The sequence below is a fragment of the Anastrepha obliqua genome, chromosome 3 (genome assembly GCF_027943255.1).
Source record: "Anastrepha obliqua isolate idAnaObli1 chromosome 3, idAnaObli1_1.0, whole genome shotgun sequence".
Classification (NCBI taxonomy): domain Eukaryota; kingdom Metazoa; phylum Arthropoda; class Insecta; order Diptera; family Tephritidae; genus Anastrepha; species Anastrepha obliqua.
The window spans coordinates 144,534,014-144,559,229 of record NC_072894.1 but is presented as its reverse complement, the minus strand read 5'-3'; the positions used below and the strand labels follow the sequence as shown (position 1 = coordinate 144,559,229).

The 25,216-nt window shown below is 35.3% G+C and overlaps 1 protein-coding gene and 2 pseudogenes across 5 annotated transcripts in view; all 3 read right to left on the bottom strand.

The window, feature by feature from the left end:
• The window catches only part of LOC129243025 (adenylate cyclase type 2), a 75,100-nt gene extending 59,302 nt beyond the window's left edge, over positions 1 to 15,798 (bottom strand). For 2 of the 5 annotated variants that reach the window (XM_054880056.1, XM_054880061.1), the window contains exon 1: positions 14,958 to 15,798. The gene's annotated coding sequence lies outside the window, so the exon portion shown is untranslated. Of the gene's footprint in view, positions 1 to 12,451; positions 12,471 to 14,671; positions 14,748 to 14,957 lie in introns of those variants that run through there. The other 3 variants (XM_054880059.1, XM_054880058.1, XM_054880060.1) reach the window with 3 other exon arrangements.
• LOC129243243 (U2 spliceosomal RNA) lies at positions 9,461 to 9,644 on the bottom strand (annotated as a pseudogene).
• Positions 10,210 to 10,396, bottom strand: LOC129243276 (U2 spliceosomal RNA; annotated as a pseudogene).
• Positions 15,799 to 25,216: the final 9,418 nt, after the last annotated feature.

Sequence of the window (25,216 nt, the reverse complement as noted above, 5' to 3'; positions counted from 1 at the left end):
GTAATGTACAGTAGGTTCTGTTTTTATGCGGCTTTTTTTTATGCGGTTTTGAAATAGTGCGGTTTTTTTTTAAATTACAAAATGCATGTCGACCTATCGGGAATTGTACATATAAACAAGATTCTAAACCAGCTAAGCAAAAATTCATCACAGGTTCATGCGGTCTATGGAACGTATCTATAGTTATAATATGGGACTAGTGCCCTTTTTTATGCGATTTTATTACATTATTTCAGATTTATGCGGTTTTAGCATTTGAAACGTATCTATAGTTTTACTATAGAATTAGTAGCTTTTTTTATGCTGTTTCTTTTTTATGCTGTTTCTTGCGGAACGTATCTACCGCATAAAAACAGAACCTACTGTATATACTTTTCTATTAAAGATTTCATATATTATAACTGTGTACTTCTATAAAATGTATTGCCGTGAGCCAAATATTAAATATTCAAATACATTACAGCGCATCACCCTTTATCCAAAAAATATACTGGTTTCCCATAGGAATTAAAAAATTTGTTACGTATTAAAACTGACGTGAGCTGGACCGATTTGAAAGTATCTCTAAAAATCTCACGATTGCGACTCCGTTGATAAAATCTTTAAACACTTTAATACAGCGTGAACTCTCTATCGTCTGAGGTGATTAAAAAAATTATTCTGAAAAACTAATTTTATTTATAAAAAACTCGATTTTAGGAGATACTTTTAAATTGGCCCAGCTGATATGAATTGCGGTTAGTTATTATTATACGTGTAATTAGCACCTGGGGTATCACTTGCCCCTTAATGTACTTTAATGTACTTTTTGCAAGCTTCATTTCAACTTGATATACATTCTGAATATTTGTAGATATTTCAGGGACACATATCTGTATGTACAATATATAAGTATAAAAATATGTTTATAAGTCAGCGTTCGCTGGTAATTTCAAATCTGTCTACAATGCGGGATAATTATAATTAATTTGCATGGCTCATTCTGTGTCCACACGATCGAGAGTGGTGGGGTCGAATGGACGAATAAATTGAGTGACAATGTGTTTTGAAAATGTATGTACGTATCCACATGGTGGAGGCGACCAAGTTCATATGTAGATATACACTAAATATATGCATTGCATGTGATTATTCAGTTTAAAGATTTCACAAATTTAACTAAATTCTTCCCGCGATTATGGAAATAATCTTCATATTATATTGCTTCTAATCTGTTATTCTTCTTTTCCTTATCATCGTTGCTAAATTTGGGCAATGTTACTTTACTGTTGTATTTTTTACTATCTTTAGAAATTTGATTCAATTATGGCATGCTATGGCAACTACCCTTGGGCCTAGGCCCTTGATCTTTTCGCTTTGCTGCTCTCAAAACTAAAAGCAAGAACAAATACGTTGCTAGTGCTGCGCTAAAGACTGCAGGAGTTGTGCCTATTAACAAAATAAATAATATATAAATATGTATATGTATAAATGCACGTCTGCACAAATACATATAACAATGCTTTGTGTCCGCAATTAAAATTTCAACCAAATATGCAAAAGCACTTAACTTTCAAACCCATCAAGATATAGGTTTTGTGAAGCTGTTAAGAATTGATGTCATTCCAATGGATCAGCTTTTTGAACTCCACTCGACCAAAGTATTCTGACGTACTTACAATACTTAAAAATATAAAAAATCATGCATAGGAGTAATTCATCACAATTTTCAACAGGTAAGCGTGTCGTTGTTTTTAATTCGGGCAGAACTGAAGAGCATTTAAATGAGGCAATTTGAAATTTATTTGAGCGCCTTAAAATCATATTTCTCATAATTGGTGTTGTTACTAAAATTGCATCAGAGTTTTAGCCTTTGCATTTATAATTAACTATCTGTGAATCGAAGACAACATAAAGTTTTTTGCAGCAAATTTTTATACAACATAAAATCGCGTAACACAAATTTATGAAGAAACTAGCCTAAGCGTTTTTGTCGCAAATAATTTCTTCGATTTTGCCAATCAGCGATTCAATGTATATCTGCCGAAGGGTGGCCGCTTTTAGGAAAGTTATGCCCATCGTATTAAGTTTCCTATTTTTCCGTGAGTTTCATATCACTCGGCTAAAGCTCTTGCTTTCTTGCTGATATTAAAATGACTGCCTTTTACAATGGCACGTACACATCCGCACCTTACGTATCCGCCATATTTCCAGCCACCGAGGCCTGTGTAAATAAGCTCAGTACGAGTAGATGTCTACTATAATAAAATAGAAATTAATGAAGTTGAACACCGAAAGCATAGTTAACATTTAATACCTCAACATTTTCTAAACAAATGAACTGTTTTGAAATTTTTTTACGTTTAACTGCATACTTCTGTGAATGAATCTGCGCCAAGTTATAAAATAAGTATTTATGTACATACATAATAAAATCCACAAACGTAAAAATATGTTTATCTAACAATCCTCCACCCCAAAAGAATTTCTCTTGCGTAACATACATATATAAGTAGGTACATACATACATACATATATACATATAGGCAATCCAGTGAGCTACAGAAACAAATTGCCTTAAGAAAACTCTGCTTAGTAAAGCTTCAGTCAGAGTAAGGGCAAAGTGATATATGAAAAAATTTAGTGATTTTTGGAGAAGTTAACACCGCGATCTTATTTGCCCTTTAGAGGCAAAGTAGTTTTGCAATAACAACTTTTAAAATTAATTATTTAACGCGAGAATCTAATCTCTGCATATCTGTAAGAGCTAGATATGTAACCCTTCATCTGCAGATTAATAAACATTGAAAAAACAACAATTGAAAGCTTTGTGCGTTATTTGGTCAGCTAAAAGAAACATACATATATTTAAAATTGATGTAGAATGGTAGAATATGACCGCTACTTTAGTTGAGTTTTTGTGCATGGCATATGGATGGTTGCTCCTCAAGCCGATGCCATGAAGGTGTACCTAAAAACAAAATAGTAGTTCCCGCTCGGAGGTGTACAACTTTAGAGCACCACTTTTGTAAGGAAATATTAAGGCGCTTATCAGAAATTTCAGTAAATGCTTGAAATCACCCGAACCTAATGGGCTATGAATAAGGCGCACAAAAACCAAAACTCCAGAGTTCCGTTTTGCAGCAAAGATTTGTAAGTGGCCAGTTCTAACAATCGATAGCGTGCCTATTCCGACCCGAAATAGAATAAGGCTAGGCAATCGACGAAGAAGAAATGCATGTATGTTCAGTTGGTAGACGTAGTGTTGTTACAATTTTACATCTAATGTACCAAGGGTATACTGCTTTCTCTTTCATATAATATTTTATGGCGAAAATTCTTTACTTTCCCGCACCAAGTGAAATTATCAGCTAGCTTCACTGGATTTAGTAACTTTAATATACCTTATGAAATATGTAATGTGTATGCCTGGCGGTGATTTCGTTAGAACTAATTAACATTATGCAAAATATATTTTTATACACAAATGTGCTTAGGCTGCTGCGGCCGTTCCCTTGAGAAATGTTCTAACGAAATGCCGTCTTACATTGGCATGCTAGGCGTAAACTCTACTACACTAATTAATTTCTTGTTCTTCTTATTTCTTCTTTTACTGAAGAACTTTTGCTTATGTTTAACTCAGGAAGTGATGTGAGTAGTATCAGACATATTTTTGAATGTCAAAAAGGGAACAAATAAATTATTTCCATTTGAAAAATTTAAGTTGCGTTAAGCTATCGTGGAATCTCAAGTTCAAAAGTAATAAAAGCGTTGTCTTTTAAACATACACATCGTAAAATTATGATCATGGTAGTCTAAGTAAATATATTTAAGTATAAAAAGCTCAAATTACATTGTTCAAATCTTTTTATGGTAAGAGAAAGTACTTATAAGTACGGTACTAACTAACTAAACGATCCTCTAATTTATTGAAAAGCTTTTTGCGTTCAATTCTCATATCCCGAGTTTGTCTAATACATTTTTTCAATTCATTTACATTTTAAAATGTTTTTGCAATGTGCGCAGATTTTTTATTGCGCAGGAGTGGATACGTCCAAACTTTGCGGTGGACATTTGAAGGTGCCCATATTTTGTACCTCTAAGTAGATATTTCGGCCGTCGTAGCCGAATGGGTTGGTGCGTGATTACCATTCGGATTTCAGAGGGAATGTAGGTTCAAATATCGGTGAAACACCAAAATGAAGAAAAAGTTTTTTTTTAATAGCGGTCGCCCCTCGGCAAACAATGGCAAACCTCCGTGTGTATTTCTGCCATGAAAAAGCTCCTCATAAAAAATATCTGCCATTCGGAGTCGGCTGGAAACTGTAGGCCCCTCCATTTGTGCCGCAAATAGGAGGAGGAGCTCGGCCAAACACCCAAAAAGGGTGTACGCGCCAATTATATATGTATATAGGTATAAGTATTTCCTTACTCTCTTTGGGTTGTGGATCTGAGCTTTCACATATTGTAACCTCTTTTAGGGTATTTAAATAAATATTTGCGTTTTTGTTTTCCCTCTAACATTAATAATTTCCTGGCCCGAATGCATCCCTAAACCATTATGCCCTTCTCAACGATTCAGTGATTCTCCTTTTTTTCGTCATAAGCAGACCCTGCCTTAGGAATATTTAAGCCGGATCATAGATTCATCAAAGCATGACTCTGAAAAAAACTCTATCATTTTCTTCATACAGAGTTTGTTAATGCATGGGATTTTCCTTACGACATATTTGTCAAATTCATACTCTAACAACCACAGATTCCCAACTCGTTCGGTCGTAATTCGTGTCATGGGTCTTTTGAGTGGATGATTTTTGTACGCCCGAGAGACTTTCCCGATAGCCATATCCGATTTTTTTTTAATTTTCAGCCTTAAATAATTTTTTAAGCTTACTATTATAAACATATCTATACTAATATTATAAAGAGGAAAACTTTGCTTGTTTGGTTGTAATGAATAGGCTCAAAAACTACTGGACCGATTTTAAAAATTCTTTCACCATTCGAAAGCTACATCATCCACGAGTAACATGGATTATATTTTATTTTGGAAATAGGGCTCGAGATATAGGTCAAAACGTGGACCCGGGTAACCTTCGGATGTGTATGTACAATATGGGTATCAAATGGAAGCTGTTGGTGAATGCTTTAGTCCAGAGTATTTTTCATGCCACTCCGTGACTGGGGTCTCGAGATATAGGTCAGAACGTGGACCCGGGTAACCTTTGGTTGTGTATGTACAATATGGGTATCAAATGAAACGTGGACCCTAGAATGTGTTTGTACAATATGGATATCAAATTGAAGCTGTTGGGGAATGCTTTAGTACAGAGTATTTTTCATGCCACTCCGTGACTGGGGTCTCGAGATATAGGTCAGAACGTGGACCCGGGTAACCTTTGGTTGTGTATGTACAATATGGGTATCAAATGAAAGCTGTTGATAAGTGCTTTAATACGGGGTAATTTTCATACCTATTGATGACTAGGGTCTCGAAATATATGCCAAAACGTGGACCCGCCGTGTCTTTGAACCGAATTAAACCAAACTTACGCACATTGTTAAGTAGGTATTGAAGATGATTTCCGTATAGTTTGAATACCTATTGGTAGATAGGGTCTCGAGATATAGGTCAAAACGTGGACCCGGGTAACCTTCGGACGTGTATGTACAATATGGGTATTAAATGAAAACTGTTGGTGAATGCTTTAGTAGAGAGTATTTTTCATGCCGCTCCGTGACTGGGGTCTCGAGATATAGGTCAAAACGTGGACCCGGGTAACCTTTGGTTGTGTATGTGCAATATGGATATCAAACGAATGCTATTGATAAGTGCTTTAATACGGGGTAATTTTCATACCTATTGATGACTAGGGTCTAGAAATATATGCCAAAACGTGGACCCGCCGTGTCTTTGCACCGAATTAAACCAAACTTACGCACATTGTTAAGTAAGTATTGAAATTGGCTTTCGTAAAGTTTGGTTGTAATTCGGAGCACTGGCAACGGGTACAGCGATCTTTTGAACCAGCCATAATTTCGCTTACTTTTTTAACGCTTGGTGCGGAACTGAACTGTCAAATTGACAGTGTGAGTTACAATGTGTCAATATTTCTTTCTGATTTGGATGCCATAAGGAAAAAACGTAAGTGCAACATGTAAAAATCGTTTGTGAATTTTTTTGGAGTGGATTTTGGAACAGTGAATAATTTCTTACGAAATTTGAGAATTTAATGTGAAATCCGAATAAAATTATGTGTTCGTGGAAAAAAAATTTTTTTTCGTTTTTTTTTTTTTGAAAAATATAAATGGATAATGGTTAAAAAAGCTCCAATGCTTAATAAAACATATACATAAATTGAAATGAAAAATTCATGGATGATCAGGAAAAAAGACGATTGTTTCTTAGTTATTCATATGCGTTGATTTGAAATTTAAAAACAGTCTTCTTTTTTCCTGATTTTCAATTTATATTTTATATTTACTCAAAAACAAATAGAAAAACAAAAAATATTGTTTATGCCAAAGCGCTTGAATAAAGAATAAAGAAATAAATAATATGAAAATCATATATTTTCTGTTCTAAACCATATCTATTCTATTTTAGTGTGCCCAGCGAAGGGGGCCGAGTTTGCTAGTGTACATATATAATACATACTTATTTTACTTTGGAAAGAAAAAAAACTAATTATATCTTTACTTTGGAAACGTAATTTTATAAGATCAGAAGTTGGACAGCGAAGTGGAAAATTATTTATGAGATACGCAAAATATAAATTTATATGCAATCTACATTTCAATTTAAGGGCTTTCTAGGGACGTTGCGATGTTGGGATGGCTATGACGGTCATGTTTTTTTGGTGGCATTTTTCAAATCTGTTGTTTATCATCATTCATTTCGATGCCGAATCAGAGTGGCACGTTAGATGATTGAGCAACACGTGCAAGCGATAAAGTGTTGAGTGTTCGTCAGTGAAAATATTGCGCGCTAAAAATTAACTTTTGTGGCAAGGCGCCTGTTTGGATGAATGACTATGTTAATAAGCAAAATCGTCATATGTGGGGCATACATTCTACTGCCGCCTTTGGTAAATACTGGCAAAAATCACCTTCACTATGCTCAAATTTTCTGCCAAGTAACTATTGAAGCGCCTACCAAACTTTATACATACATACATATCTACGCAGACATACACACGCGTGTTGTATGATGCACGATGATATCATTTTGCATTTAAAAACATATTTATGTATATAAACTTAATTGTTAACAAATTTTCACAACGTAAAATAATGTTTGGCAGTTGCTCGTTCTTTTTTTATTTCATTTATTTATTGCTTCGTTTTTCGCCATTTTTTTGATTTATTTACGTGGAGTTTTTAATTTTGGAAATATCGGTATCTGCTCGCATTGATTGATTATTTTTGTTGTTGGAATTTTATTGGCTCTTTTAAAATTGTTTAATAATAACAAATAAATAACAAAAAAATTTCAAATCATATTTATTTATTAAGTAAAACAAGTACGCCTCACGATAGAGAACAGTATAGACAATTTTGAGAGATTTATGCCTCTCGAAAATGGATTCAAATTTAAGCAGTTGTTATGAGATACATAACCCCTCCATTTTTAACATCCGCAAAAAAATAAAAGTAATACGGAAACTCAAATTTGTGTTGTTTTTTACTTTCCAAGTGGTGCATATTCTTTCCTTGTTTAAATTTATAATTTTATATTTTTTGTTTACAAAAATGAAAGAAACAGGCGATGTAAGGTAAGTTCCACTGTCCCAGTTAACAACTAACAAATTATCATTCCGCAGGCACCAAATTTATAACAAAAACAGTTAAAATACTTGTTCAAGTCGCATATAAATTATGTTGGCTATGCCCATTTGTAGTAGAATTTTACGGACTAATATTCGAACTTAAAAATAAATAATTTCAGAAAAACTAGACTTGCTAATGGCCCTGGAGTTAGGATATTCCGAATCGAATTTATGGTTCGTGTTGAGTCACATTTAAAAGATATATAAATTACCTAAGAATAAATACTTTTGCAGAAAATAGAGCCTTTAACTGCCTCTCTGGTTAAGATACTTATCGAAATTGTATTAATGCTCAGATTTCCCAGTATTTCCAGCCTTTCGAAAAACTACAACATTTTAGGCAACCTCCTTTTCACATAAGAACTGACTTAATATTCAGAATAAAAATGCCTAGGGTCAAATCTTCCAAGAAGAGTAGACTAGAATTTCTTGTAAAACTGATGCAGGGAAATCCTGGAATTGTCAGAGGATTTTATAAAGGCAAAGATGAGGAGGTTAGCAGGAGACTAAGTAACCAAAAATGTGTTTAATTTTAGTATTAGTAATAAAAATATGTATGTTTTCGTAATAATTTGTATTTTTTTATAATTTTATTTATTTTATTATTGTAGTTAGTATTAAAAAGTTCAATAATAAAAAATAATAATTTTAGTTGAATAACTCTTTTGTCAATATTTTATTGAAATAGTATGAGATTCTAGAAAATTGGGTTCCCACTTTACAGCTGATTTTATGGGGTACTTTCTATTATGTTTCTTACACTTTGAGGCCCTTTGACCCTCGCTTAGGATAAAACGCTTCGCACACTTCGTTTTTCTTCTGCTTTATATATATTTATCCAGTTTGTGTTTAAAAATCTCAACCTGATCTGGGGCTTTATTCTGAGTGGATTGCATTAAAGAAACATCGCCATCCTTTTATCTCCGTTTGCTCTCCACCTTCAGCAAAAAAACGCAAAGCTTCTCTAAGTTTTACAATAGGTCAAACATCCAATTGCTTTTTACTTGGTTACTTCAGCATTCTGAGCCCCTCTAACAAATATTGGATAGCCGCTTTATTCAAGTGGGTTTGCTTTATTGAGAATATGCCTTCTTAAAGTTTTTGTGCCTGGGTCTGACGCTTCAACTCGGTAAACTGTCCTCTGCTACTATGCGGAAACCTATTCTATGCATTGTTTAATGATTTCTTCTCATTTTATTCATTTAGTTATTTATTCCGAAATCAATAACCAATTGTTCTTACTGACTACTCATAACAAAAGAATTTTTAACAAAAAATACCAGTCTAACGGTTAGACTTGATAGAAGTGAAACCTTCCGTAAAACAAACTGAGAGAGAATAAGACGAAAGCAGCATTAGGAGCGGGATAATTATAGGTTCATTATAATATTACTATAAAGTTCATATTTTATTTTCTTCATTTTATCATTATTCATCCTCAATGTTTTCAATTTCAACAAATGATACGAGTGGCTTATGATAGCTAAAATATGATACAAATGCTTTGGTTTCGATGTTGTCAAAAAAAAATACCCAAACGGACCGAAGGAACAGACTTACAAATTTCTTCCATTTTCGTCTACTTGTATTCATATAAAAATTTATGTCTCTTCCCACCAAAGCTAAATGTATTAGTATATTTCTGCTTGTATTTATTCAAGGCCGAAATCCCGGCCGTACTGCAATACCGGGCCAACACGTGGCAGAGGTGGAGCAAGCCCCTAAAACACTCCGCCCATTTCCAAAAATCATTTTAACATTTGTTGTCCTCCGATGGAGGATCTATCAGATGTTAAGCTGATAAACACACTACCTAGTCAATACATTTTAAATAATAAACCTTTTGAGAATTACACGCTCACAAAAAAAAAATTAATGTACGAAATATTTATACCGATTCACTTAAACTGACTTTCAGTATCTAAACCAAAAATAGAAAAGCCAAAAAACTGTTTTCAATAAATAATCAGAAATGTCCTACAATGCAAATTTCAAAAAAAAAAAAAAAAATTTATTTCTTGTGATTCGAACCAAGAATTTTGGATCGGAAGCTCACATTGCTAGCCGCTCGGCTATCGCGCTGTACTGTCGGTGCTGGCCTAAAAGTTATTTAGTTCGTCGCTACGTTTATATGATGTAATTCGTTTCACTTTTTCCCAAATCACTCCCAACGATTCTAAAGAAGTTTTCACTTCAAAAATTAATGTACGAAATATTTATACCGATTCACTCAAACTGACTTTCAGTATCTAAACCAAAAAACTGTTTTCAATAAATAATCAGAAATGTCCTACAATGCAAATTTCAAAAAAAAAATTCCATTTTCGTCTACATGTATTCATATAAAAATTTATGGCTCTTCCCACCAAAGCTAAATGTATTAGTATATTTTTTCTTGTATTTATTCAAAGCCGAAATCCCGGCGGTAATGCAATACCGGGTCAACCCGTGGCAGAGAAGGAGCAAGCCGCCCCTAAAACACTCCGTCCATTTCCAAAAATCAGTTTAACATTTGTTGTCATCCGATGGAGGATCTATCAGATGTTAAGCTGATAACCACACTACCTAGTCAATACATTTTAAATAATAAACCTAATAAAACTTTTGAGAATTACACGCTCACAAAAATTATTTATATCAACATATAATATAACGCCTCGTAACTAAATAACTTTTAGGCCAACGACGACAGCATAGCGCGGTAGCCGAGCGACTAGCAATGTTATCTTCCGATCCAAAATCCTCGGTTCGAATCACAAGAAAAAATAAAAGTTATTTTTATTTAGTTCGTCGCTACTTTTATATCAACATATAATATAACGCTTCGTAGCCAAGTTGGTCGCTTTTTTCGTTTCACTTTTCCTCAAATCACTCCCAACGATTCTAAAGAAGTTTTCACTTCAAAAAAAAAAAAGTTAAATTACAATTATTCTTACTCACTACAATTATATTACAAAAATATCGTTATCGAGAAATGAAATTACAATAAACAACAGAAAATTCAGTGGTATTCGAGACAAAAGGAGCATTGCAGGTATAATTTGTTCTGCACCTATTCAAATGGAACGGATATTTATTACGTAAAGACCTGGTAGGGACCGAAAGGTAACAATTTCTAGAAGAGAGAAACAGTCGATCTCCCACCTGACAAAATTAAACAAAAAAAAAACAAAAAAACAGTGACAAAATCTATCTCCTACTTTCCAGCTGTTTGAGATTACTTAGAAGTAAGCGAGATTTATATGTTCGGACAGGATAAGAGAAATTTAGGGAAGAACCCTCTCTTAATAAAAATTTTTTGAATTCATTTAATTCTGTAGATAGAGAATTGGTGGTAAGGCCTCCAAATAAACACGGCATATTCTAACGAATAACTAACAAATTCTGTATATAGTAACTTAAAAGTATAAGGGTCAGCAAAGTTCCAGCTATTCCCTCTTATAAAATCAAGTAAAGAGTATGCTTTAGAGGGAATAAAATCAGTATGATTAAGAAATGTAAAACTTGAGTCGAAAACAACTCCTAGATAGGAGTATACTTTTTCCCACTTTTTCTTTTTATTTGTTCCCACTCTTTTATGAATTTTATTTGAACTAACTTAAATTTTCGGCGGCCGCCGTAGCCGAATGGGTTAGTGCGTGACTACCATTCGTAATTCACAAAGAGAACGTTGGTTCGAATATCGGTGAAACACCAAAATTAAGAAAAATATTTTTCTAATAGCGGTCGCCCCTCGGCAGGCAATGGCAAACCTCCGAGTGTATTTCTGCCAAGAAAAAGCTCCTCATAAAAATATCTGCCGTTCGGTGTCGGCTTGAAACTGTAGGTCCCTCCATTTGTGGAACAACATCAAGACGCACACCACAAATAGGAGGAGGAGCTCGGCCAAATACCCAAAAAATGTGTACGCGCCAATTATGTATGTATGTGTAACTTAAATTTTCACACAATTCACACCACTTGAAACCGTCAAAAATTCAGAATTAAGCTGTTTCGAAATTCGAATTTCCTACTCTCAACATTTTAAGGGAAATCTCCTCCGCGGGAGTTTAAAAATTCGCGAGAACACTCCTACCCAGGAATATTTGTAGTTGGACCGATTGTTTAGAAATATAAGGACGATTTTTGTTGGAAAAGAGATTTGTTGGCTGAGGTAGTTTTCTGATAGGTGGACAATTTTTGCTAGTTTCAAATTGCCAGCTTAACGGGAGTTAAAACAATGAGTTTGTTATTTAAATCAACATGGAAATTAGGTCATAATGGTTTAAAAAGAAACTTTACTTAACCAGCACGACGATACCAATTAGTTGGTTGTAGTTGTATGGAGCTATTCTTTATATCAGAAATTTAAATGATAGTTACTTTTTTCACAGCCTGGGGCAGTGCGCCGATCTAAATCCCATCAACCTCCTCCATTATATCAACAGCTCTGGCTGGCTGTAGATATCTGCCTGTTGTAGGTCTCATAATGGTATCAAAACGGCGCTTTAGTGCTACTTGAGGAGACCTACCTACTTTTTGCACCATTTTGATTTAGCTTTTACCTATATAGATGTTAATAATTAAAATAGTTTACTTTAACTTTTATGAATATATTCAAGTCAGCAACTTTAAGCATTTTGTGGGTCATAATTCATTATTACCTATCTAATTCTGGTACTGGTTCTCCTGGTTGGTGGCAAAACCGGCTAGCATTGGGCGAATGCAATAACTCAATGATAACCGCACAGTTTACATATATTGTATATGTGTGCTATACACATACACATATACATATGTTATTTCAATTGGCTCGCATGCCATACATACATATATATTATATTTAATTAATACAAAAATACTACATATAAGTATAAATTTCCCTTCACTGTCCATCTGTAATATTTTTAGCTTTAATCCGTCCAAATTCAGTCGATTGTTTGTGATCATTCTAAAACATCTGAACTTTATCGCAGCCACATTGATCAAATCATTTTCACTTCATTATTTGATGTTTTTTATTTATTTTTCACAAGTCAAAAGGCAAATAAATACACAAATTTCGTTTGACGGTCAACAATATGACGGCACTTGTGGGGCAGATTAGAGTGGAATAGAGAGCGTCAAGTGGCAGTGAAAAAAAAACCAATTCGCAACGCTAAGCGAAAATGCCTAGGACACATAACAACAAGCAACAAAAAAGGTGAACAGGCACGAGAAAATGCGAATGCAATAGAATCAACGGGCGAAATGAAAATATATATAGATGCACATGTATGTACTTATGTTTGTATGTATGTATTTACAAAACGACACAAACTATAAGTCAGCAACACATTTTCACAATGTGAGTGAGGCGTAGCAACATTTGGATGCAGCGCCGAAATGGCATCAACAACAATAACAACAAACACCGATGGTGTTCAACTAAAGCGCAGATGACACTTCTTTTGTACACTTTTCACTTCTGTATAGTTTTTTGGGCCGTTTCACAACGCTAGTGCCTTGGGTTAAGCTTGGGCAGATTATCTTTTTGATTTCTGCTTCTACTTACTTTATTGTGGCTCGTTTTCAAAGAGCATCTAAGGCCTTTGGTCTTAATTTTTTGGAAATTTCATGATATTTATTTTACATCCTTTCCATGGCATAATCAAGCATTACAATACGTAAACATGCCTAGAAAATCGTACACTTAGAACAACACACTTATACACATACTAGTATATATCCGCACAGGTCCCACCTTAAGTATACTAAATTGAAATATGAACAATACTACAAAGAGCAAAGTTAAAATCCAACGGCAGACTAACAAAATTATTCTCCATCGTTACCAATCAGGGTTGCTCGAGAACGTTTCAGCCGAGCTTAGGTTAGGTTAGGTTAAATGGCTGCCCTAGCTAAATGGCTCACTTGGACTTTACAAAAAACGGCTTCCCGAAAAGTCAGATTTCATCTGTTTCAGTAGAACCAAACCCCTTTTTTTATAAATTTCTTCAAGCCATTCGGATTCATCAACAGAAAATAATTTATTTCATTAGGCCGCAACCCCCGTAGCCGTATGTGTTGGTGCGTGACTAGCATTCGGAGAACGTAGGTACGAATCTCTGCGAAACTCCAAAATGAGGAAAAAGCTCTTTCACGGCCACGACGAGTGGGTACATTAAGAATGTGGACGTAACTTCAGTTTTTGGCCGCGGATGTAAATGCATTTGTTGAGATCGAGCGATTCACATATAAACTCAACTAGACCCAAAAAGCAAATTATCCAACAAACCATTTTCAGCGATGTTGAGCATTTTTGGTGAAATAACTTTTTCAGAAAGCAAAATGCACGCTATTGGCCGCCTACAAATTTACATGCCATTCAATTCCACTTTTTCCGAAGAATAGGTTGTTCGTCGTGGCTCACATGCTAGCAAACCCCCTTTACATACATACATACATATAAATATAGTGTTGTTTTTTTTTTTTAATTATGATAACTACATAAACAAATAATAAGTGAATAGAAATATTGTGTTCTTGTGTGCGTAAAATAAATACCCACAAAAGTAAAAATAGATAAAAATTAACAATTTTCGAAATAGGGAAAGAGAGTAGTGTGAAATTCGTTGGCAAATAAGGTTTGGCTGCGGGTGTAAGACTTTCGACGTTCGCTTACGGCTGTTCTAATTATTAGGTGTGTTCTCATTTTTTATTAAGATTAAAAATAACTAAAATTGCCACACGCACGAACACACTAATACGTGACACCCACAACGACATCTAAACATGCACAAGTCGACGATTTTATTGCCCGAAAGAAACGCAAAATTCTGCTGAATTAATAAATTATTTCAAAAATAAAAAATTGTATAAGACGACAATCTAAAAATACGTACGTATATACTTATATACATCCATTGTGACACTCGCCCATTAATAGCAGGGCAACACACAGACATAATCTAAAACACACTAAAAAATATATAATATTTTATGACTGCTTGGGTATTTTCTAAACTTGAAATTATTAGCTGAAGAAATTTTCTAATTTTATTAAAAAGCGTAGATCCAGTTTCAATATACCGCCGTTACTATTCAGCCCATCCTCTGGCTATACACCACTTCATACATTAAATAATATAAACTGTTTCATATTAGCTGAACACATCTTGCCAAGCTTACTTTATCCATATCCGTATGTTAGTATACTCGCTCGTAGCCAATTATTAGTTGTTGTTATTTTTTTATAATTTAAAAGTATCCATTAGCTACTGTGCGCGCATTCCATCACTATCAGCATTGCTGTTGTTATTAGCATCAGCGTCAGCGCCCTCGACAACGTCGCTGTAGCTTAACGCCCGCCAAGTATCTTTTAGATACAATTAACACGCAACACAAAGTGAAACTCTAATTGGTTTGTCACACTTCCGAACTTTATATGCTGACCCGTTGACGGTTTATTACGAGCAAATGAGCGCGTAAGTTTTATTTTTTATTGAGTATACGTCAGTGTGGGCATATACTCGTATATGGGCATATGTATAATAGTTCACATGAAAACTCACGCATCCCTTAGGTTTTGTCAACGCATCGACTTTATCATTGCCATTTTAAATTTCGCGAATATCAAGGAATACTCATTACACACTATTCGAGGGATTAAAGCAATTGCGATAGGCTGGAAAACACTTAAAACAGATTCGCCTGAAGCCCCTTAATCACCAACCACATTCACAGATGTAACAAAAAACAAAACACAATAAGCACACGCGTCACATTGACATCGCTGCTTTCCTTATTCGTAAGCTATTACAACGTTCAAACTCACAGTCGCGTCGCTCCACGTCGATGCGTGAAAATGCAATGAATTGACTGCCACCAAATCGTTTCCACTCAGTCGTCACTTAAACAGAGCGCACATATGCTCATTTGTTCAATAATCCGACGACAGACCGAATATTTGCCGGGCAACCGACTACGGCAAAAGCAAATAGCAGCAGCACCGATCTGCACCGGAGGACGTCGCCGGCCAAACTGCTTGGTATTCACTGCGCGCCGGTTTTGTTTTTCCCACCCAGCACAACAAACCAATAGAATCATAGAAAACATAGACAAATACTTACAGCTAATACAATACATACACACACTTACAACGGAGGCATGCGCGCGGGTTCCACACAGGCGTCACCGTCACCTCGAATGCCATTGTTGTTGACGACTGATGTGCTGCATGCTATATGACGACGCATTGTGAGTGTGAAAACTTATGTACATGTGTTCGCAGCTTTTCATTGACGAGACTGTCTTATTGGGTGTATTCGTTGCCTGTTGCTCGGTTTTAATACTTTTTTCGTGTCTCAGCAACATGTAGCTGGAAGCAACGTGTTGCAACAATATACTTTAGTAGACAAACAGGCGGTAGACATACATACATACAAGTAGGTGTGTACTCTCACAAGCAGTCATTCACTGACAGTGGGGCGTATGAGTAATACTTGGCATCTACGTAAGCTTCTGCACTTGATTTTCAGTTATTACTGTCACATAGACCAAAGGTGCATTTTTGTAAAAGCAGAGCAAGCAATGCGGCTAAATAATTTATATAGGGTGATCAATCATGAGGTGCTTTTTTCAATAGTTAAAAAAAAACAAAAATGTAAATTATGTTCAAAACCTTTATTTATCATTTGAAAGGACATTCTTTGACATTTACTTTTTGAATATGACTTCATTCAAATGTTGGCCGCAACTACGCTTAAGGTGGTCCATTCTGAAGGTCCAATTTTCAATCACTCGTTCGAGCATTTCGACTGGTATGTCGTGAATAACACGCGTAATGTTGGCTTCCAGAGCTTCAATCGTAGCTGGTTTATCAGCATAGACCTTGGACTTCACGAATCCCCAAAGAAAAAAGTCCAAAAGTGTGATATCACAAGATCTTGGTGTCCAACTCACAGGTCCTAAACGTGAAATCAGCTGCTCTCCGAAATGACTTCTCAATAAAGTCATTGTTTCACGAGCTGTATGGCACAGAACGCTGATTTTCATAATACAGTTGAACAATTTGTAGACGTTGTTGCGGTGTGAGTCTTTCCATGATGAAAAGCCAAACGCTGTTCAACAAATCCACGATGACAGTTTGCCACAACTCGCGCGCGATCTGTAAAAAAAACGCAAATGAAAAAAACTCCTCCACCCTATATGATGATCTCGTTATAGCTGTTATTCTTATTACTTATTAGCGAAATTAAATAAATTAATATGATAAAATGACTAATGAGCATTAGCTGCCAGGGCTTTCAGATCTTCCAAAACAAAGTTTACTATATGTTAGGGGATTCTTAAGGAGCAGTGCATTCGGAAAAGATATACTACAAAACTAAAACATTTTAACAGCGCGGGCAGGAATTTCGCATCGTCTCTTGAGGCGCATTTTTCATCAACAAAATCATTCGCCATAGACAGAAACAGAAACTACTATCTGATCACTTGGTGCTAGGTCCGGACTAAGGCCGGCCACACACATACAGTTTCAACTGATAGTTTAAACTGTACAATTCAACTGTACAGTCTAACATCCAAGTGTGTGGATATTTCAGTTTCAGTTCAATTCAACTCTACAGTTGAACTGAGACAATTGAAATTTTCAATTTTTTAAACTGAAAGTTTAAACTGATTATTACGTGTGTGGGGGTTCGCTGTACATTTCTCAGTTCAATTAAGAGGAGGTGTGTTGTATTCTGTGGTATTCCTCTTTAAAAGTATAATTTTCGCGTAGTTAAGATGGCGCGTAATAAACCTAATCAAATAATTAGCGATTTTATTGAAATGTATCGATCGGAACCTTGTCTTTGGCAAGTAAAGAGTCATGATTATCATGACCGTATGAAAAAAGATAATGCATATACCAAATTAGCAAAAAAATTGGACGAAATTGAACATGGTGCTACGAAGAAATCTGTTATTAATAAAGTGAACAGTTTGAGATCTGCTTTTCGCAAAGAGAAAAAGAAAGTTGAAAGAAGTCTGGATCATCAGCGGATAGCATTTACAAGCCGGCACTCTGGTATTACGACTTGTTTGATTTCTTGCAAGACCAAGACACTCCGAAGACATCAATTTCAAATCTGGACAGTGAAGGTGAGGAGGTAAGAAAAACACGATATTATTAATTTATCCATAAACATTATTTTTATTTCTCTTGGTAAATATCAAAGAGTGTGGTCTCTTTTTATTTGTTTTTCAAAATATGATTTTTTTGCCATGAGATTTGGCCATCTTTCATGAAGTAGTTCATAAAATTTTCTCTGACTGCTTTTGCATCGTTACAAATATTTCCTCGATTACGACGATTTAGTGGAATCATCTTTGATTCTAAACTATCGCAACCAATAGAAATGACAGATCCATCATGAGTATTTTCTTGATACATACAGTTTGCAGGGGCGTATGTACTAGACTGATGTTCAATCAAAAAATTATGCAAAGCACAAGTGGCCATTACTATTTGTTGAACATTCTCTGGTTCTAAATTAATTGAGGTCTGAAAGATACGAAACCGTGAAGCAAGTATCCCGAAAACATTTTCCGCAATGTGTCTTGCTCGAGACAACCTATAATTGAAAACCTCTTTCGCCGCTGAATCCAATAGTCCTTGTCTGAATGGCTTCAAAATATCACTTCTGAGAGGAAACGCGTCATCCGCAACGAATACATATGGAACATTTTTGAAATTGTCAGTAACATCGTCGGGTTGTGGAATATGTAAATCATCGTTCACCAGTTTTTCAAAGAAAGATGTATTTTGAAGAACACCGCCATCCGAAATGCGTCCATTTGTTCCAAAATCCGCGAGTAGGAATCGGTATTTTGCGTCAACGATAGCTAGAAGAACCATGCTGTGTTTGCCTTTGTAATTATAATAATAAGATCCAGAGTTTTTTGGGGGAATTATATCAATGTGCTTGCCATCCATGGCACCGATGCAGTGTGGGAAATGCCATCTTTCCTCGAATGAACTCGCAATTTCCTTCCATTTTTCTTCTGAGTTGGGAAACTGAAACAAACACGGAACAAAAAATGATAAAATAATTAAGTTTAAAGACGTTTTCTTAGTCCAATATTATTATAATGAAATCAGGTTTTCTTTTTTAAGGAATCCATCGATAATTCACTACCAGTTGAAGAAATTATGAATGCTGATGTTGAAGACTCTATATCAAAAACTGCAGATATTCAAGACGTATCAACAATACAAACAAAACTACCAATAATTTCAAGACCTGGTACTGGTAAAAGAAAGAAGATAAATGATGACCTAATAGCAGAAGTACTGACTACTGTGCGTGACAATTTCAAAACACCCCCGGAACAATTTGATCGTTATGATCTGTTAGGCAAAAGTATTGCCGTAAAGTTGAGAGGTCTTGAAAAACGGCAAGCCCTCATGGCGGAGAAAAAGATAGGTGACATACTGTTTGAGGCTGAAATGGGCTGTTTATACACACAGTCAATTTATTATTCTAATTCATCAGCAAGTCATAGCCCTAATATTACCCCATGTCCCACACCGTCTCCAACATATGGGCAAGGTTCATTTGCACCTATACATAATGACGGAACTGGATACCCGTTCAATTCTCAGGATACAACATCCTCGTTTTTTTCTCAATTTAATTCTAATTCATAGATATATAATGTATATAGATATAATGTATATTCAATGGATTCCTTAAAAAGTTAATATAAACCTTTTATAAAAAAAGTGTTTTTTTTTTTTATTTTTCTTGTTCTAGATGAAGATGGGTAATTTTAATTCATAAAATACGTACCTGAATATACTTCCGTAAAACTTTGTACAAGGCGTTACTCGTCTCTGGGATAATTTTTCCAAGAGATTGAGGTGATATTCTTGTCGAAAATTTGAGGCACTCATACGACCGTCCTGTTGCTAAGAATCTCAATGTAGCACTTAATCTCTCGTGTGGAGATATTGCTTTTCTCATTACTGTATCTCTCTTTATAATTAACGGAGAAACCAGCGAGAGCAATTTTTGGTACACTGTTTCGGTCATGCGCAAGTAATTGAGGAAATCTAATGGTTCTTCACGTAATTCTCTCAATAAATTTATGTCTGAAGATTGATTTCGCCTTTGTAACCACTTTTTACACCATTGTTTACGCTTTTTCGATTTTTTTCTATTTATTAACAAGATAAAAAGTAAAACGAAATAGGCGATATCGTCTTGCTTCTTCGAATCCATTGCCAAAACTGAAGAATTGAACTGTATGTGTGTTTGCTTCAACAGTGTACAGTTTCAACTGACGGTTTAAACTGTTCAGTTTAATCTATCAGTTGAAACTGTATGTGTGTGGCCGGCTTAAGGGACAATCGCTGAGTAAATGGTGAGACACTATTATTGTGTTTGGTCTGACATTGTCCTGATGAAAACACAATTTTACTCCTATTGACCAAAGCTGGCCGCTTCTGGGCGATTACTTTCTTCAGACGGTTCAATTATTGACAGTACAGGTCCGATTTAAGAGTTTTCCTTAGGGAGCAGCTCACAGTAATTATTCGCTGCCAATCTCACCAAACATTTCCAATTGCACTGCAATTCGGCCACATCCGTTTGACGTTGTCGTAATTGACTCATTTTCTATCTCCAGCCACAATCCTATTCAGAATTGGGTCGATTTTGTTATGATTAAGCAGCGGTTTGTAAATGGAAGTTCGGTCCATGAGGAGTATTTGTCGTCAACACGTATTTAAATGGTTTTCATCAGTTGTTTGTGTAATGCTTAATTTCCGGTCAATCGAAAAAATGCTATAGATATGTATTTCGGTCGGCCTCAATGACTCCCGTCATTTTATCGACAATTGGTCTTCCAGAGCGTGGTGCATTTTCAACATCACAGTTACTGCAATGGAATCAGCGCTGTTGGTTGGCTCTTATAGCATCAGCATCATAAAAACTATTCACATTTTCAGCATCTTGGCTTGTGTTTTCGCCGTTATCGCAGCAAAACTATAAAATATGGTGTATTTTCACCTTGCTCGTGCCCACCTTTAAAGAGCGCTCAAACAATACTGAGTCAAGCAATCACAAAACAGCTTCAGAAGTTTGCTTATTACGTAATTGGATCTCTCTAACACGATCTAGCGTAACCTAATTGCTCTTATGCAACGTGCAATACAGTTAAGGGGTTAGGGGTAGTCAGAATTTTCAAAAAATCGATTTTTTTTTTTTGCATTTTCTTAAAGTATAATGTTTTAAAAATATTGTGTGAAAATTTGAAGTGAATCCGACAAATACTTTTCAAGTTATTCAACAATTAAGGGCGCTCGGCCGCTCCGGAGCCGATAGCAAAACTTTAAATGCGTTTTTCTCAAAACTATGTTTTTCAAACTGGTGAACACTGTAACTTAAAAACCGCTACGTAGATTTCAATAAAATTTATACAGCTTTTGAAAAACATAAAAAACTTGTGCCTGATCGAAGGATTTTTTTTTTCAAAAATTTCGATTTTTTTTTTAACAATTAACTGTTGGTTTTTTTTCTAAAATCTGGAAAAAATTTTCTGAGGCCGCCATTTTGTTCATTTTGAAAAAAAAAAAGCTTCGATCAGGCACAAGATTATCTATTAATAAAACTAATTTTTCTTGTCCGATTGGTTTTACATGAATCTGCAAGGACTTGTGATGTTCACCGCAAGGGACTTCTGGAGAAACGGGCTTCACACAAACAGCGATAACTTTTGCAATTATTAATTTTTTTTTTTGAAATTTTGGTGAAGTCAAGTTAAAACATGATGTTTTTATGCTATGTTTTTATTTTTGTTAAATAAATTAATTAAGTAGCAAAAAAAAATTCGTGAAAATCATCATTTTTTCGGGCCTCTGACTACCCCTAACCCCTTAACTAAATCCATCTATTATACAAATAATGAATCTATTTTACTACACCTATTCTGACGTTAGTTATTTTTTAATCAACTTTTTATCACCAATATATTTTATCAAATGTTAGATAGCCTCGGTATTATATTTCTATAACTAAAATCACATACCCAGATAGGCAGCATTCCAAAAAGAAAAACCTGGACAAGTGAAACTCATTTACAGTTCAGAAATAGTGACCTTTCAGCTAATGTGCACCAGGCGGATAAGTTAGTCTACTACTCGTTCTTTATGTAGGTACGCGGTAGCAGGATGGGTGGCGCAAGCGTTCGAAAACCCAAATGAAGAAATAGGCCCCTATTATGAGCAACATTCGATCTTCGACTGTAGTCGAAAGTGCTGATCGAACGAATTTTCATTTGGTATTATGGTGCTCATTCGTTGAAGAATAGGATTATTGTGAATTTCGATCGCTCGACGCATTTACAATAGATAATTTTTTCTCAGCTGATACAGCAAATCAAAATAAAAGAAAAACCGATTGTGTTGAAATTCTTTGCTAACATTATTTTTAAAAGTTAAAATAAGTATTTTTTGTGAAAATGAGTACAACAGTGTTGTGGTTCGACGATTCATCGGACGATGAAAGATTAGTGGAACTAGCTAGAAGTAGAAAACAGTTGAGGGACGCATCCAACCCCCTAGAAATGGCTTTCACTGAGTAAATTTAGAATTTTCAAAATGTGTTGACGTACTTAATATTACATAAATTTCCTTACAGATTTTTAAAGAACTTCAGATTATCTAAAGAGGCGTTTGTGAACCTACTGTCCAGTACAGAAAACCAGTTGCAGCAGTGCACCCGAGCCAAATTGATTCCAAATATTTTAAAGCTAGACACAGTTCTGCGATTTTGTGCTCAGGGATCGTACCAATTGAGTATTGGTAATGAAGGTATGCTAGGACTTGCTCAACCCACTGTGTACGATGATGCTGAAGATATTGAAGTGGAGTCAAATAACGGAGAAGTAGAAAACATAAGAAATGAAATTTTGAGAATATTATAGAAAAATCTAAAAAGTATTAAATAGAAACCTTTACGCCACATTTTCTGTTTTATTTTTGTTATAAATTTTCTTTATTCAATTATTCGTCATTCGAAAAAAATATGTATTTCAGTTCCTCTACGTATTTCAGCCCATACCTGCCAAGAGAAAATAAAAATGTATTTCTATAAACATCACAAAAAAAAAACATTATTAAGCTTAATCCATTTTGCTGCCGTTCTCACTGGTGATCCCAAGCAATTCAGCTCCGTCGTAAATTCCTCCCATTTTTTTGCTGCTTGAACTTTGGTGCAAATCCCTTTTGCGAATTGTGGATTCGCCTTTCTAATTGTTGTTTGGTACTCACGACTTTCGACCTGCATAAAATTAACAAAATTAGTATATATTTATTATTTGGTTACTACCATAAATAATCGCAAACAACTTACACTTTAACAAGTTTTCCCACAATACGCTACACGATCGAAAGCAAAATTGCATTCGACTCTAAATTCGGTAAACAACGAAAATTTCGATAGGGTTACACCGCTCATAATACCAAATTGACATTCGATTTTCGATCTTCGACAACCAGCGAATATCGAAGATCGAATGTAACTCATAATAGGGGCCATAGTTTTTTCTAACAGCGGCCGCCCTTCGACGGGCAAGCCTCTGAGCCTATTTCTGCCCTGAAAAAGCTCCTCATAACAAACATTTGCCGTTCCCTAGGTCCCTCCGTTGGTGGAACAACTTCGAAGGGTGTTATTTATATACAAGTATGCATGTATGTATGTGTATGTATATCTATGTATAATATACATATAGGGCTGGTCGATTTAAAAATCGCTCATTGCTCTGTGAAAATCGTATTCTAGGGATCAAAATAAGAAACTTTGCCGAAGGAACCATACCTCTAAAACGAATTCTGATGTCCCCCAATTTGGGTCGAACTTTTGGGTAGCTAAAATCAGCTAAATGGCTATGTTTTTTCTTTATTTATAATAATATTTATTATTTTTTTATAATAATATTTATTATTTATTTATTATCCATTTTTTCTCTTAAGAAATTTATTTAGTCAGAACATATGTAAATGAAAAAATTAATTTAAGTGAGTTATAGAAAAGAAACTAAAAAGTTCGATCCAAATTGGGGGACATCAGAATTCGTTTTAGAGGTGTGGTTCCTTCGGCAAAGTTTCTTATTTTGATCCCTAGAATATAATTTTCACAGACCAATGGGCGATTTTTTTGCCTCCCCACAAAAGAAACTAAAAGTTCGACCCAAATTGGGGGACATCAGAATTAGTTTTAGAGGTATGGTTCCTTCGGCAAAGTTTCTTATTTTAATCCCTAGAATATGATTTTCACAGAGCAATGGGCGATTTTTTTGCCTCCCCACAAATCGACCCGGCCCACAGTGCGGCCGATTCCCAAAAAGCTGGCCAAAAGTCGAAAAAAAAAGTTTCTAGATAGAGTTTTTTTGTCTTTGGGTTGGCTACAGTAATGCCTTGAGTAGTGAAAACCGTTCATAGCAACGTCCTGTACCCTAAGTATCCTCTGTATTTTCAGTCGCAACGTGGCCTTCGTTTGAGCATCGTATTACTGTCGATGAATAGTGAAAGTTGTACACATTTGAAAGATTTTGTAATGGAGTAAATTGAACAAAACCAAATGGAATCATCTTCGGAAGGTTAGTAAAATACCAGAAATCTTTAGTACATATCAATACCTCGACACAAAATTTTTAGCTGCAGCAATACGTAGAAACATTTTTTGCAATTTTTTTTATAAAACTTGAGTTTTCAAACTGTATAGTAATACAACGCCGTCATATGCTGCTTTGAAACCTATTAAAGGTTACTCAAAAAAGTAATGGTTACTGAATAAAACAAGATTCAGCTGCTACCACTTGCTACCTTGCGACCCCGAAAACATATAAATTTAGGTAGGTAGGTAGGTAGGGTGGTAGTCGTAAGACACACTTAGACCTTCGGCAGGTCCATTGTGATACCACTGGAGCTTATCCTTACTCTACGTGTTCCCTTTCAAACCATCCGGTTGCTTTAATAAACGAGCAGAGCTTCGTTAGTTTTAGATGGGCTATATCCGCTACATCGGTTAGAAATGCTGTATCGAGGGTGCGCAGCCTTCTCCTAGCTAGGCTTTCACACTCACATAAAAGGTGTCTGACTGTTTCCTCTTCTTCTGTATTTAGACAGCTTCTACAGAAATCGAAGTAAGGTAGTCCTAACCTTCTAGCGTGGCTGCCTATTAAACAATGACCTGTTAATACACCTATCATTTTTCTTATAGATTCCCTGTTGAATCTTAGCAAGATCTTCGATCGACCGCTGTTCCAGTTCGGCCATGTCTGTCTGCTTAGTTCGCATGTTGTGAGGTTTTGCCAGATTGTATTTACCTTTTGATGGTTTCCCTGTCTATAAGTAATTTACAAGTGGCTATAGGCATGGGTATCAGCGCCTTATCCGG